General features: G+C 37.5%; 1 pseudogene; it reads left to right on the forward strand.

Moving 5' to 3' along the window:
• Positions 1 to 6,180: 6,180 nt before the first annotated feature.
• On the forward strand, positions 6,181 to 11,824 carry LOC120199952 (annotated as a pseudogene).
• The last annotated feature ends 2,493 nt before the right edge of the window (positions 11,825 to 14,317 follow it).

Raw genomic sequence — 14,317 nt, forward strand, 5'->3', positions numbered from 1 at the left:
AGTAATTATCCTACTAATATTCAAATTAAAAATATCTTTTAATTTGTAACAGTCAAAAGGAATATGAATTTAATATAAATATTAAGGCTTAAAATAAAAATAAGTGTTCAAACTATGTCTCGAAAAATGTTTTAGTGCCTAAATAATTTTTCGCTAAAAATATGTGTCTAATGTTTCAAACGTTATATTTTTAGGAACCCGAATGTTAACCACCGTTAAATATCTTCGTTAAGTGACACATGTCACGTTCTGATAATTTTAAGAATTTTTATTAAATTAAAAAAATTAAAAAAATATTTTTTAAAAAATAGCAAACCCCGACGATGCATCAGCAACCCCTTTCCCCTTCCCCTTTCAATGATGGTCGGCTGGCGAGCAGGACCATCACCGCCACCCTAATTTGAACCAGCGTTGACCCCCAATCAAACCCCTAGTGACCTTTCTCCACAAGTTGACGTCGTTTGCCGTGGAGAAGCGTTCGAAGTTTTTTCAGATTTTAAGCCACCGTCGCTATTTTTCGTCGATTCCGGCCGATCTCGGCGTCCATATGCCACACCATCACCACCATTTGAAATACCATCCAATTCCACTCAAAACCCATCCTTTCCGTCGCTCCGTCGGTGCTCGTCCGATGTTCCACTATAGTAACGGGGTTGAAATGAGTTATTTTAGTTTTTTTATAATTTCATTAAAAGTTAAGGGTTCTTTTGTAAATAAATTAAGTTTTTTTAAAAAAAATCTTTTTCATTAAAAAATAATATTTTTATTATTAAAAAAATTAAAATATAAAACATAACGGTTGGCACCTAAAAGTGTAACTGAGAAAACGTTAGCTACCAATTTTTAGCGAAAAATTCTTTAGGTACCAAATTGTTTTTCGATGTAAATTTTAGGCACATTTTTGTATTAAGCCAAATATTAAATCCATCAATTAAATTCACCATTTTTTTCTAACAATATAAACCTTAAGGTTTCGAATATTTAGTTGTTGCAAATGACATTTTTTTATGAATAAGGTGATTATCGATCAATCTCAATGGTGTGCATAACATTTGACCAGAAGATAAAAATAGTTCATCTTAAAGTTGAATCAAGGATGAAAAGTGATAGATTTAAAAGTTCTAGATTTTAGTTTCGATTGAGATTTGAGGTGATTGGAAGATTTTCCAATGAGTTTGAACCAAAAGAAAGAAATAGAATAAGAAGATAAGTTTAATGATATTTTCGACCAAAGAAACTATTAAATAGTGGCAGAAAAGATGTACAATGGCGACTGTCAAATTTTTTAAAAAGTTTTTTAGCATACAAAATTAGTTATCGTTAATGGTTTAACAACCTATTGATTGAAATGAAAAGTTTTCTAAACAATAATGACATAAAACTAATAGAATGTGTAAGTAATGAAGACTAAATGTACTATTAAGCAAATTTTATAACTATCATGTTAGTTTTCTGCCAGCGGCTAACGAAAAATTTATTTTTAAAAATTTTGAGGTGAGTACAAAGTAATATATGTTCAAAATATTTTTTTATAATTGATAACACACATCATACATATATAATTGTTCGAACCCAAAGTTTCGTGGAGAATAATAATATCTCTTTAACCACCTAGACCTAGGAGTAGGTAATTAAATTCACACTAAAATGAGTTTAGTGGCATAATTAATGAAAGTTGTAAGTTAATGATTAAAATATAATGGAGTCAATAGTTAAGTTAGAGTAGTTTACTCGAGAAATAGCATGAAAACCTTTTACTATTGGCAACCTTACGAGCAGAGGTGAGAACTAAATGCAAATGTCAGGCTGTTCAGGGTTCAGGTAGACCCAACCCGCTCCTTATATCTACAACCAAATAGCCCCTAGGTTCATTAGTATCCTTTCTCATTCAAATTCTGAGAAATTAATAATATTTGGATTTTTTGCTTTTCACCCTTCATCAATATAATATATACGTGGAGAAGATGAAGTTAACCTTGTGATACGAGTGGAAAACCAAAACCAGGACCTTGTCCCTCGCATCTGTTTAATGGTGTTGTCCCCTTCATAGCCTTCACCAGTTGCCCCATCCATCAGGGATGGACCAAAATGAACAGGTACAGACAGCCGCTTCTTTTAAAAATTTTAATCTTTTTTATTAATTTTAAATATTTTTTTATAATCTCTATTAATAATATGTATCCTCGTCCCTTTAAAATTTATAAAAACAGTTAGAAAATTCGCATAACTGCTCCTGTTATACACTTATAGTGTAAGCCATACGTTAACACTAAATCACACCATTTTTCTCTTGCATTTATGAAATAAATATCAATTAAAGCTTTTTCTTCATCAAAATCAAACGTTTTAAAATGATCACACAATAATCAAGTCTTATTGAATATGTTCAAATAAATGTCAATTTTTATATGATATATATTAAGTTTTAAATGACATTTTTATGAAGATTGGTACGCAATTAATCGAAGGGAATGATAAGTTGTGGATTAAGGTGCTCAAAACCAAGTACAAATGGACGGAAGATGTTCCTCTGAATATTTGAAGATAAAGAAGCTCGCGCCTCTGGAAGGGTTTGACATGCATTTGGGATGAGATATGTCAGAGTATCTTCTGGAATATCCGTAATGGTGCTACAACGGATTTTTGGAAGGATGTCTGGATCGATGATTCGGGTCCGTTGGTGGACCACTGCCTTCTTAATGAGAACCCGCCTCCGACACCGGTGAGTTCGATGGTCACGTCGTCTGGTTTGTGGGACGGGGAAAAACTAACTGCTTGTGTTCCGGAATATATACGCGAGCGTATTGATGCTGTATGCCCACCGGATCCTCGCCTTGGAGAGGACATTCCCAGCTGGAGATGGGAGGCGACACTCTTTTACGGTTAAGTCAGCGTATACCTTTCTTTCCCCTGCAACACAAAGTGGTTTAAATGATGGTGGAGGAGAATTTGGAAGCTCAATGTACCGCAGAGAATCAAAGTTTTTCTTTGGTTATCTTTCCACGATAGACACTTGACCAACGAAGAACGGAGGCGTCGACATATAACGGCCTCAACACAAATTACACAATGCACTCTTTGTTTAAATGAGGATGAGAATTTGATGCACATGCTTCGACGATGCCCTTTTGCGTTGGAGCTATGGAGAAAGCTGTACAGAAACGAGGACGTTGTCGAGTTTACTTCTATGCCTCATGAAGAATGGCTGATGATGAATATCCAAGGCCGTGGTTGTCCGTTACTCAATGAGGAGGATTGTTCCATTCTTTTTGCTGTTATTTGCTGGAAACTCTGGAAGAGGAGCTGTTGTCTAATCCTCCAGCCGGATTATGTGGATCGTGGGGATTTTTTGGCTCAATGCTTTCGGCTGAAAAACGAGATAACTGCTAGCAACGTTCTTGCACCAGCAAACAGAGTCATGACCACTCGAGTGTGCAGTGGAAGAGGCCCGAACATTGCTGGGTGAAAACGAATACTAATGGAGCCGTTGGAGTTCCTGGAGACATGGCCGCAGCCGGGGGGTGTTACGCGATGAGTGGGGGAACTGATTATTTGGTTTTAGTCGAAGCATAGGGAAGTGTTCGGCTTTAGCGGCTGAACTTTGGGCGATATACGACATTCTTTCTTATGCTTGGAATTTTGGGATTCGGAGAATAGTGGTGGAAACGGATTGTTTATTAGCGGTGGAAGCTATCACTCGGGTATCGGATGTGGGAAGGAATAACACGATTGTTGGCTTGATTCAAGAGATGTTATGCAAGAACTGGGAAACGAAGGTCTCGCATGTCTGTCGAGAAGGTAATAAGGTGGCGGACAAGCTCGCTAATTTGGCCAGGGGGCTTCCTATCGAGGTGCTGGATCACCGAGAACCTCCCAGGGAGGTCGTTGAATTAGTTTACCAGGACCAAGTCTGCATGGCATAGTCTTGGGTTCATTGCTGTATTACCAAAAAAAAATTGATATTTTTATATTTTTCTCTTTTTTAAGTAATAATCGATTCATATATTGCGTAATCTATTTCAAATATGTCAGAGTTTGCATAAAAAAAATTTGTTCAAATATATTTTAAAATGTGTAACCCCTTATTGCACGAATCAAATTATATTAAAATAATGAATGTTTTTTTAGAAGTCTCGGGTTCAAACATCAACGATTGCAATAAAGGTGAATGAGCGTTCATTGTCAAATTATTAAGAATATTTAGAATAAATATTATTTTGTAATTCATGTTTTAACCTAAGAATGTAAAAATGTGGGCATTAAGGAAACCCAATTTACGGTCAGTGGTGGATTTAGCATTATTTTTTTAGAATGGGCACACATATGTTAACAACATAAAATTTTTAAATGAGACGAGTACAAATAAAATTCGAGGGTAAACACTATCCGTAAAATAAATAATTAATCGAAGAAAACTTAAATTTCAAGATGAACACGAAAAATTTTAAAATAATCACCATCACTATAAGTAACTAAATAAAATTTTTGGATTTCAAAAATAGGCACTAACCGTAACTCCACCACTGTTTACAGTGATTGAAAAGCCAATTAGAAGAAAAAATGGGCAAATGAAATAAAGTAGAGGATTTATTTGATGGTACAAAACCATCCAAACCTAAGGTCCTACTAAAAAAAAGATATGATGGAAGGAGAACAACTTCACTTGGATTTTCTTCTTCTTTCTCTCTTTAGGCTCCATGACCTCATCATAAAGTGTACATGGCCTTTTTGAATGGACATTTTTTTTTGATGAAGTGGACATAAATTTTTTATGTAAATGGTCACATCTATTTGATTTGAAAGTATGTTTAGGGTTTGGACCCCATTTTATTGTGTAAACTGTAAAGGTGAAGTTGGAAATCACATGATTTTTTGTTTCTTTTTAAGCTTTTCATGACCTGTAAAATCTGCACCTGTTGAGCCGAAGCTTACCAGAAGTCCAATCTAGGTGAAAGATTTTTTTACATGGAAGACATTAGGGATGGATCCAAAGCTAAATTCACATTATCTCCATCCCTTAACTTAAATTATTCTCATCAAAATCTATGATTATTTTTTTTATTTAATATTGATTGATCAATTCATATCAGACTTTGTAAAGGTTATTGTCTCATCCTATTGGACTAGCTAATTGTTGGTCTATTAATAACTTTGTTTCGGCTAAAAGAAAATTGGAAAAATTCTTCTAAAAAAGGAATAATTTTTTAACTTGGAAATTAATTATTTTCTATCACAATAAATATCTAAGTTAAATTGTGTGGAGATGCACAAACAGTAGTTTGATCATTATTATTTTTATTAAGTAAAGAGATAATACATTTCTATAGTAAATGTTAAGATTTAAACTCATATAATGTGAAATAATATGAGTATCTCTAATCACTCGATCAATTAATAGATCTCAGATTTTTAGTGACTAAAATATTTTTAACGATAGGTGATAAAGAAATGTAATCCTAATGACATTTTAAAAAAAATAGTCCGTAACCAAAATAGAATATAAAATTTCTAAGTTATTTTCTGAAAAATATTAAAACAACATTTTATGTCGGCTTTTGCTATTTGTTTACCAAACATAAAATATGTATAAAAAATCCTTAAAATTCTTATGTCAAACGGACCACAACAACGATACCAACGTTCATTAAAAAACATTCAAATTTCCCGCGTTTACACTGACAAAAATGATAGCATCGGAAACCCTTTCAAGAAATATATATATAACTGACTTGGGTTTTGAATTTTAGGGTTTCTCACATTCAAATTGAAGATACTCTGTTTGATTACTTTCTTTCACAGTTTTACTCATACTCTTGTTTGAATTTGGGGCTCTAAATTTGCAGGCGACTTCACTCACGAGAAATCTTCCTGAGATTTTGTACTATTTGGATTCTGCCTCCGAAATCAATTTGCTACATTTGCTTCTCTGTTTCCGGTCCTACTTCTCATAAACCTCGTCCTCCTGGTAACTTCAGGAACCTTAAACGTATCTGGTTTCTGCCTATTTTTTTATCCTATTATTTTTCGTTATTGGGTCACATCTCAAACTCTCATCTGTTCTTGAACTCTGAATCTGGGCTGTAAATTTGCTGGAAACATCAATGTGATTGAGTTATCTGATTTCTGCCTCTGAATCAATCTGATATATTCCATTCTCTGTTTCTTTCTATTTGAAATCCTATGGGGGAAAATAAAAGTTTACCTGGATTTCGGTTCCATCCCACTGATGTAGAGCTACTAAAATTCTACTTTAAAAGGAAGATTCTAGGGAAGAAATCCCCTTCCCAAGTCATTGTCGAGGTGCATATATATAAGTATACCCCTTGGGACCTTTCTGGTTTGTTCCATTTGTAAACCCGTGATCGTAAATGGTATTTTTTCTGTCCGGTGGAGAAGAAATACACGAGAGGGGCTAGGTTAAACCATGCCACAATACATGGTGTTAGAATGATGTAGATTCATCACGTGTATGTAAGGGTGGTTAGGTTGTTAGGATTGTTAGCCAAGTTAGTTAGTTTGTTAAGCGGTTAATGATTAGCTAAATCTTTGTATAAAAGTAGTGTACCCACCTGATATGAAGCAAGCAATTCTTTACTGAGAATATCTCTCTGTTGTTTCACTCTTCTTAACATGGTATCTTTAGCCGAACGTTCTGGGGATTTCTTGTAAGCCTTCGCTGCTGCTCTCTCTTGGTAACGATCATGGAGTCGTCCAAGAACTTTGCACACAAGAAAGTGAGTGTTCTCCTTGATGAGATGAACTTTCTGTTGTGGAAGTAACATATATTACTCACAGTCCGAAGCCATCGTCTCGAGCGACTATTAACCGGTGTCTTGAAGCCACCATCGGAGACGGTTCTTGATAACAATGGTGAGATGACAGTCAATGATGCCTTTGAAGAGTTCGTGGTATAGGACAGTGCACTAGCGTCGTGGCTCCTTTCCACCATCAGCCCGCACCTTCTACCGCAGTTTGTTGGAGCAGACTCGGCTACCGCAGTATGGAGCACGGTGCAACAATTGTTTTCCAGCAGATCGACCACTGCTTCTATGGGACTGCACTGCAAGCTGCAATTGCTAAGAAAAGGGAATGACACTATGAGGACCTATCTTTCCTGAGTTAAGGAGGTATGCGATGCACTCGCCTCCTGTGGAAGTGCGGTACCACATGTTGGTCATATAGCCAGCATACTTAAAGGATTACCCAGGGAGTACCAGCCATTCATGGCGATTATCACTACAATGAAAGAAATGCTCTCACTCGAAGAATTACATACAATGCTTCTAGATGCTGAAGCTCAGTTAGCCGGATTTGATGAATCCTTGGATTCGTTGCCTATGAGTGCAAATATTGTTCAACATGAGGCAAAATACTCCGATGACAACCATGGTTCCAGGGCCTTTCGTCCCTTCTCAAGCAATCGTTCTACTGGTCGTGGTCGAGGAAGAACCAGAATTCAATGTCAATTATGTGGCAAGCTCGGTCATCTAGTTGACCGTTGTTGGCATCGGTTCGATGAGGATTTCATGTGTGTTACGGTTGAGCCTCGATCTCACAAAGGTCAATCTGCTAGTGCTCATCACTCGACTGTTGAAAAACCCAATTCGGGGTGTGATTGATGTAATGGTAGGTTCCAAATAGTTGCGCGATCACCACAGGCCAATGTGGCTTCTAAACCAGCTGACCTCTGGGTAGTGGATTCGGGTGCAACTCACCACATTACCCCCGACGTTAGTAACATCTCAAATTCTGCTGACTTTAGAGGCCCAAGTAAACTAACTGTGGGGAATGGAGTGTCACTTGACATTCATAACATTGGTAATACAGTTGTTGAGTCTTCGAGAGCTCTATTTTTGAATGATCTATTGTATGTGCCCCGTATAACAAAAAATTTGATTTCTGTCTCCAAGCTTGCTAGGGATAATGCAGTTTATGTTGAGTTTCATGCTGGTAATTGTCTTGTTCGGGATGAATCAACCAGAAATGTCCTGCTACAAGGTGAAGAAAAGGATGGTCTGTACACCTTTGCCCTCGGAGTAGAATCTGGTGCTGCTGCACATGTAGCTGCTGCAGTTGTAACTCGAGATCAGTCTGAACTATGGCACCATCGTTTAGGACATCCAACTTGATATGCTCTCAATAGAATAACTAATCAAGTCAATGTAAAGATTGATTATGAGATTAATAAAACCTGCGTGGCCTGCCTTATGGGAAAGAGTCACAAACTTCCTTTTGAATAATCTAAAACTGTGTATAAGGATCCATTTGAGCTTATTTTTTCAGACTTATGGGGACCCCCACACGTGCCATCTAACGTCTTTCGATACTATGTATCGTTTGTAGATGCATATACCAGGTTTACATGGGTCTATTTCCTTAAAGACAAGGCTCAAGCCTTATATGCTTTCCAGCTGTTTCATAAGCTTATATTAACTCAGTTTGGTGTGTCGGTTAAGGCAGTTCAAACCGACTGGGGAGGAGAATATCGCCCTTTCTCTAATCTACTAGCTCAAGCTGGTGTTGTACATCGTCTGTCATGTCCTCATACATCGGAGCAGAACGGTGTTATCGAACGCAAACACAGTCACATAGTCGAGCTTGGCCTGGTTTTGCTGGCTCAGGCATCCTTACCTATTCAGTATTGTTCCTATGCAATGACAGCAGGTGTTCACCTCATCAATCGATTACCAACCAAGGTGCTTGAAGGGTTATCACCATTTGAGAAGTTGTATAGCAAGGAACCTACTTATGCTGATCTAAAGGTCTTCGGGTGCTAGTGCTTTCCCCACCTAAGACCATTTCAAACTCATAAGTTGTCCTTTCGCTCGTAACCTTGCACGTATTTAAGGTTTAGCCCTAGGCATAAGGGGTACCAGTGCATTGCAGATGATGGAAGGGTTTATATTTCGCGTCACGTGGTGTTTAACGAAATGGTGTTTCCATTTGCAGGTAAAGAGGCAAACAATATGCAACATAAAGCCAATGTCTTTTGCTCACAAAATATTCCAGTTATTGCTGATACACAAAGATGGTGCGATATGCTTGTGTTTAACTGTGTTGAGGATGGTTTGGCAGAAGATGTTCTTCCAGGTCAAGTGCAACAAATCCAGAGTGTGCCTGAAACTACAACTCTACTAGAGTTCACTGATGAGGTTCCTCCTGTCTTAGATGCAATCTCGAACTCCAATACTGATACAGACCTTGATGTAGTTGACACGGATGAGCATGCTAATGCACAGACGAATGCATGCGATAATGTTTCAAATGAACCTGATGTTGAATCTAGTGCTATAAACTCGGTGAGACAAATTTGTCATCCAATGCTTACTCGCAGCAAGTGCAGGATATTTAAACCCAAGTCATACACTGCTTATTTTGAGCATAATATACCTACTTCTATACATGAGGCACTACAGTCTGACAACTGGAGTGAGGCAGTCCAAGCCGAGATAGATGCACTTCATCGAAACAACACGTGGGCGTTAGTAAAACTACTTGCAAGACGCACTCCCATTGGTTGCAAATGGTTGTTCAAACTCAAACGGAATCCAGATGGTACCATTCATTGGTATAAAGCCAGATTAGTTGCGAAAGGCTATTCTCAGGTACCAGGACATGACTTCACTGCCACCTTCAACCCCGTGATCAAGTTCTCCACCTTCTATGTTATGTTGACTCTGGCAGTGACAAACGGGTGGGAGCTCAGGTATGTGGACATCAATAACACGTTCCTCAACGGGGACTTAGGTGAAGACATTTTTATGGAACAACCACCGGGCTTTGAGATGATGGCAGCAGATGGAACTAAGCTCATTTGTAAGTTACAAAAGGCCCTCTATGGCCTCCGAAAAGTACCTCGAAATTGGCACACCAAACTTAAAAACAGTTTGGTGGAAATGGGATTTAGCTCATCTCGTGCGGATTCTTCCTTGTTTGTTAGTAGGAAACATGGAAATGATACTTACGTGCTGGTTTATGTTGATGACATTGTCATCACCGGGCAGTCTACTGATAGAATACAAGAGGTGGTACAGGCGCTTAGACAACGGTTCTCGCTCAAGGACTTAGGTCTACTCAGATACTTCTTAGGCATTGAGGTGCATCGATCACGGAAGTCCATTGTACTGAGCCAAAAGAAGTTCATCCTCGAACTACTGAAAAAATTTGGTATGACAGGAGCAACCAACTGTGAAACACCGATGATTTTGTCTTCTAAACTTTCAGCAAGTGAAGGAGAGTTGCTTCTTAATTTCACTGAATACCGTAGTATAGTTGGCTATCTGCTGTATGTGTGCCACACTCGTCCAGATCTAGCGTACAGTGTTGGTAAGGTCACCCAATTCATGTATGCTCCGAGAGAAGCACATATGGTAGCTGTCAAAAGAATATTAAGATATCTAGCTGGATCGGTTCATTATGGGCTGATGTTCCAATCGGGAGATGATTCTCTATCTGTTGCAGCATTCGTCGATGCATACTGGGGAGCAAATGTCGATGATCGATGTTCGATCTCAGGCTATGGCGTTTTTGCTGGTAAATGTCTTGTAGCCTGGAGCTCGAAGAAGCAAAAAACAGTGTCCATATCGATAATGGAAGCCGAGTATAGGTGTGTAGCAAACACTGCTGCTGAGGTGACATGGGTTGGTGCTTTGCTTAATGATCTCGGGCTACAGCAATGACAGGAACCGGTAATCTGGTATGACAATACGGGGGCTGTTGCGATGAGTGCCAATCCCATCTATCACTCTCATTCTAAGTACATTGACATGGATGTGCATTTTGTACGGGAGAAGGTCGCAACTGGGCAATTATTAGTAAACTACATACCAGCTGAGCACCAGATTGCAGATGGTTTCACCAAGGCATTATCAAAATCAGCCTTTGCAGAATTTCGAAAGAGTGTGTGTGTAGTGTCTGCTGTTTGAAGTTGATTAAGATAAGAAAAGTAGAGGGAATGTCAAGCTGTTGAAAGGAGAAAAGGAATAGCAAGGGAAATATTAGAATGATGTAGATTCATCACGTGTATGTAAGGGTGGTTAGGTTGTTAGGATGGTTAGCCAAGTTATTTAGTTTGTTAAGCGGTTAATGATTAACTAAATCTCTGTATAAAAGCAGTGTACCCACCTGATATGAAGCAAGCAATTCTTTACTGAGAATATCTCTCTGTTGTTTCACTCTTCTTAACACATGGGTATTGGAAAACCACCGGTAAAGATAGGCCGGTTAGATATAATGATGAAGTCGTGGGGGCAATAAAATCACTAGTATTTCATCGAGGCAAAGCTCGACGAGGGGAAATAATGGGCTGGATGATACATAGTATACTCTCAACGAAAAAGATTTGGCGGAGAGAATGGTGGTTCAAGATTCATATGTGCTATGTGTTGTTTACAAAAAAGATGGTACGGGTCTCAATAATGGCGCCCAATACGGTGCAGTGTTTAAGGAAGAAGATTGGGTTGAGGAAGATGAGGACGATAACATCGACTACACTGCACCTCTCTTTAGAATGTCTACACTAGCTTCTGTCGGAGCTAGTAGCGCAGGTGATGCACCTGATAGTTTATGTATTAGTGATACTTGTATTGATGCCCCTTTGGTAGTGGATGCCATTGTTCCCGGAGTTTCTATGGTTGTTGCTGATGATATTGAGGGTGTTACTACATTGCCAGAGGCTGCCGAAGCTGATGCATTCCTTGTTGATGACATCAGTCAACTGTCTCCCAATGATTTTTTACTGGAGGCTCCTCTAGATGAATATATTCTTTCTTTGTTGGTGTCATTCGCAGATGATAGTTTCATTAATAATGTGTTGTTTGAATAATCAATTTGAAATTAGTTGTGATTGTGGATATTAGCCATAAGATATGTCATTGAATACTTGTATAAAAAGTTTCCTTTTAGTTTACAACTTTTCCTAGTACACATTGTTTTTTTCTAGCATCGATGTTTATAAATACCATACATGGTTAACAAAAATATATTAAGGTTTGAATTTGGAAGGAAAAATTATTAGATGGATCTGGTTTAATTTATTTTTGTGGTCTCAATCAATAATATTTTTCCATCTTATTTTTCTAAGGTAAATCTTCACCTCTTTCTTACATATAAATAATAAGTGGTAGTTATTTAAAAGTTATTTTATAATTTGTGGCTCTCATTTACTGGGACCATGGATGACGTAGTGATTTAGGTCTATCAAATAATTTATCATTTGAATTTGACAAATATTCAAGTGGACCAATGAACACATCTTAAGACCACCGTATATTATCACTACAGCAAAACAGGCTTTTTGCGGCGTTTTTTTACCTAGCGGCGTTTTTAAGCGCCGCAAAAACACCTACGGCGATATGACAAACGCCGCAAAAAGCGCCGTTGAAAATAGCGCCATTAAAGTTTGCAACTTTTTGTAACAAAAAACGCCGCAATAGGTAACAATATATAGCACAAACGCCGTAATAGGTGTTGATATTTAGCGACGTTTGTAGGTGTTGAGGTTTAGCAGCGTTTTTCCCACAAACGTCGTAATAGGTGTTGAGTTTTAGTGGCTTTTTTCTCACAAACGTCGCAATAGGTGTTAAGATTTAGCGGCGTTTTTCTCACAAACGCCACAATAGGTGTTGAGATTTAACGGTGTTTTGTGGGTGTTGAGATTTAGCGGCGTTTTCCCACAAACAACGTAAAATGCGTATGTATATAGCAGGGTTTTCTTAAATACCTCAAAAGGTTAAGATATTTTGCGACATTTTTTGGATACAAACGCTGCTAAAGGTCTGGTATATAGCGACGTTTTTAGGATACAAACGCCGCAAAATGTATGGTATATAACGGTGTTTTTTATTACAAACGCCGCTAAAAAACACATAATTTAAACAATTTAAATATTTTCTTCGATTACCCCAAATCTATTTTTTTCAACCTGTTCCATTATCCAACAAACATGACATCAATAACATCAAACTCTATATCCATAACAAGCAACATCATTTCCAATACAATAAATAAAAGTTTTCGTTAACGTAATATCATTTCAGTTAAACACGGTTCAGTAACATTAACAGACTGTTGATAACATAAATGAGATTATGATGGTGGATTCTGAGGTTGCGTTTTCTGTAACATCTACATCATAGCATCGAGTCATTTTTCAAATTCTTCACATCTCTGCTGATATGTTGCTTCTCTCTGTGCTGCCGCTGCTTCTCTTTGTACTACCACTGCTTCTCTCTCTACTTCCGTTGCTTCTCTCTCTGCTTCCGTTGTTGCTCTCTCTGCTTCCCTTTCTTCATTTTCGGCTTTCATGTTAGCCATTTGTTGATCCATCTCAGCCAACTTTTGTTTTAAACGACTAACTTCTAATTGGGAAGATTGAGACTGTGATGACATGTACTGTGATGAACTGGATCCAAAATATTTGGTGGGAGTAACGAATGATCCTTGACAGCATACCCGACCATATTTTTTAGGACCCAAAACGTCATAATAGCTTGGTTTTCAATGTCATTATCATTAAAAAGGCCTTGACTCAAAGCAATAGCATGATACTTCGCCCTTTTCTCCCTCAATTTTTCCTAATAATAAAGTGAATAATTAATTCAAATAAAAAAATGTCATGGTACATATATAAATAAAGTCAGGTAAATTTAAAATATCTATACAATAAACATACCATAATTTTTGCAACTTCAGCAGTCATAGGAGTGACATCATTCTTTGTATGTGTCATGTTGAAGAGTTTGATTCGACCAATTTTAGAACCAGATGTATTTTCCTACAATGTACCATAATATAATTACTTTGAGTTAGTATGTACATGAAATACAAATAACTATGTGAATAATCTATAATACCTCCTCGCTAGCTATACAAGCAAAGCTCTTCGATCCAGCTGTGTGCGTAAACTTTTGTTGTTGCCTACTAGAAACACCAACATGCTCTCGGTCCTACAATGTCAAACAACCACTTTTAATGATGATTTATAATTCGTTAAAATTATTTTTGAAAAATACATCAAACCTGTCCTTTTTGTGAACTCCAAAATCTGACTGCATCTTCCCATTGGTACCTGAGCATTCTAGGTGGGATTGTTTGTAGTTTCTCTTCAAGGCTGAAATCATTCTTGAAGTATTTCTTCTTTAATGAGCTCTTGTGGTCTCTCCATCTCTTCCCTACCGCTTGCTTCACATAATCGTCAGAGACCTCTAAAGAAAAATTTTCCTATACAGCAAATAAGTGTGCAACATAAGTATAAATTAGTATTGAATTGTTATAGAGTATCTATTATAATGACATTATTACCTTAACAAAATCCAAC

Source organism: Hibiscus syriacus, unplaced genomic scaffold (assembly GCF_006381635.1).
Source record: "Hibiscus syriacus cultivar Baekdansim isolate YM2019G1 unplaced genomic scaffold, ASM638163v2 tig00005856_pilon, whole genome shotgun sequence".
NCBI lineage: Eukaryota > Viridiplantae > Streptophyta > Magnoliopsida > Malvales > Malvaceae > Hibiscus > Hibiscus syriacus.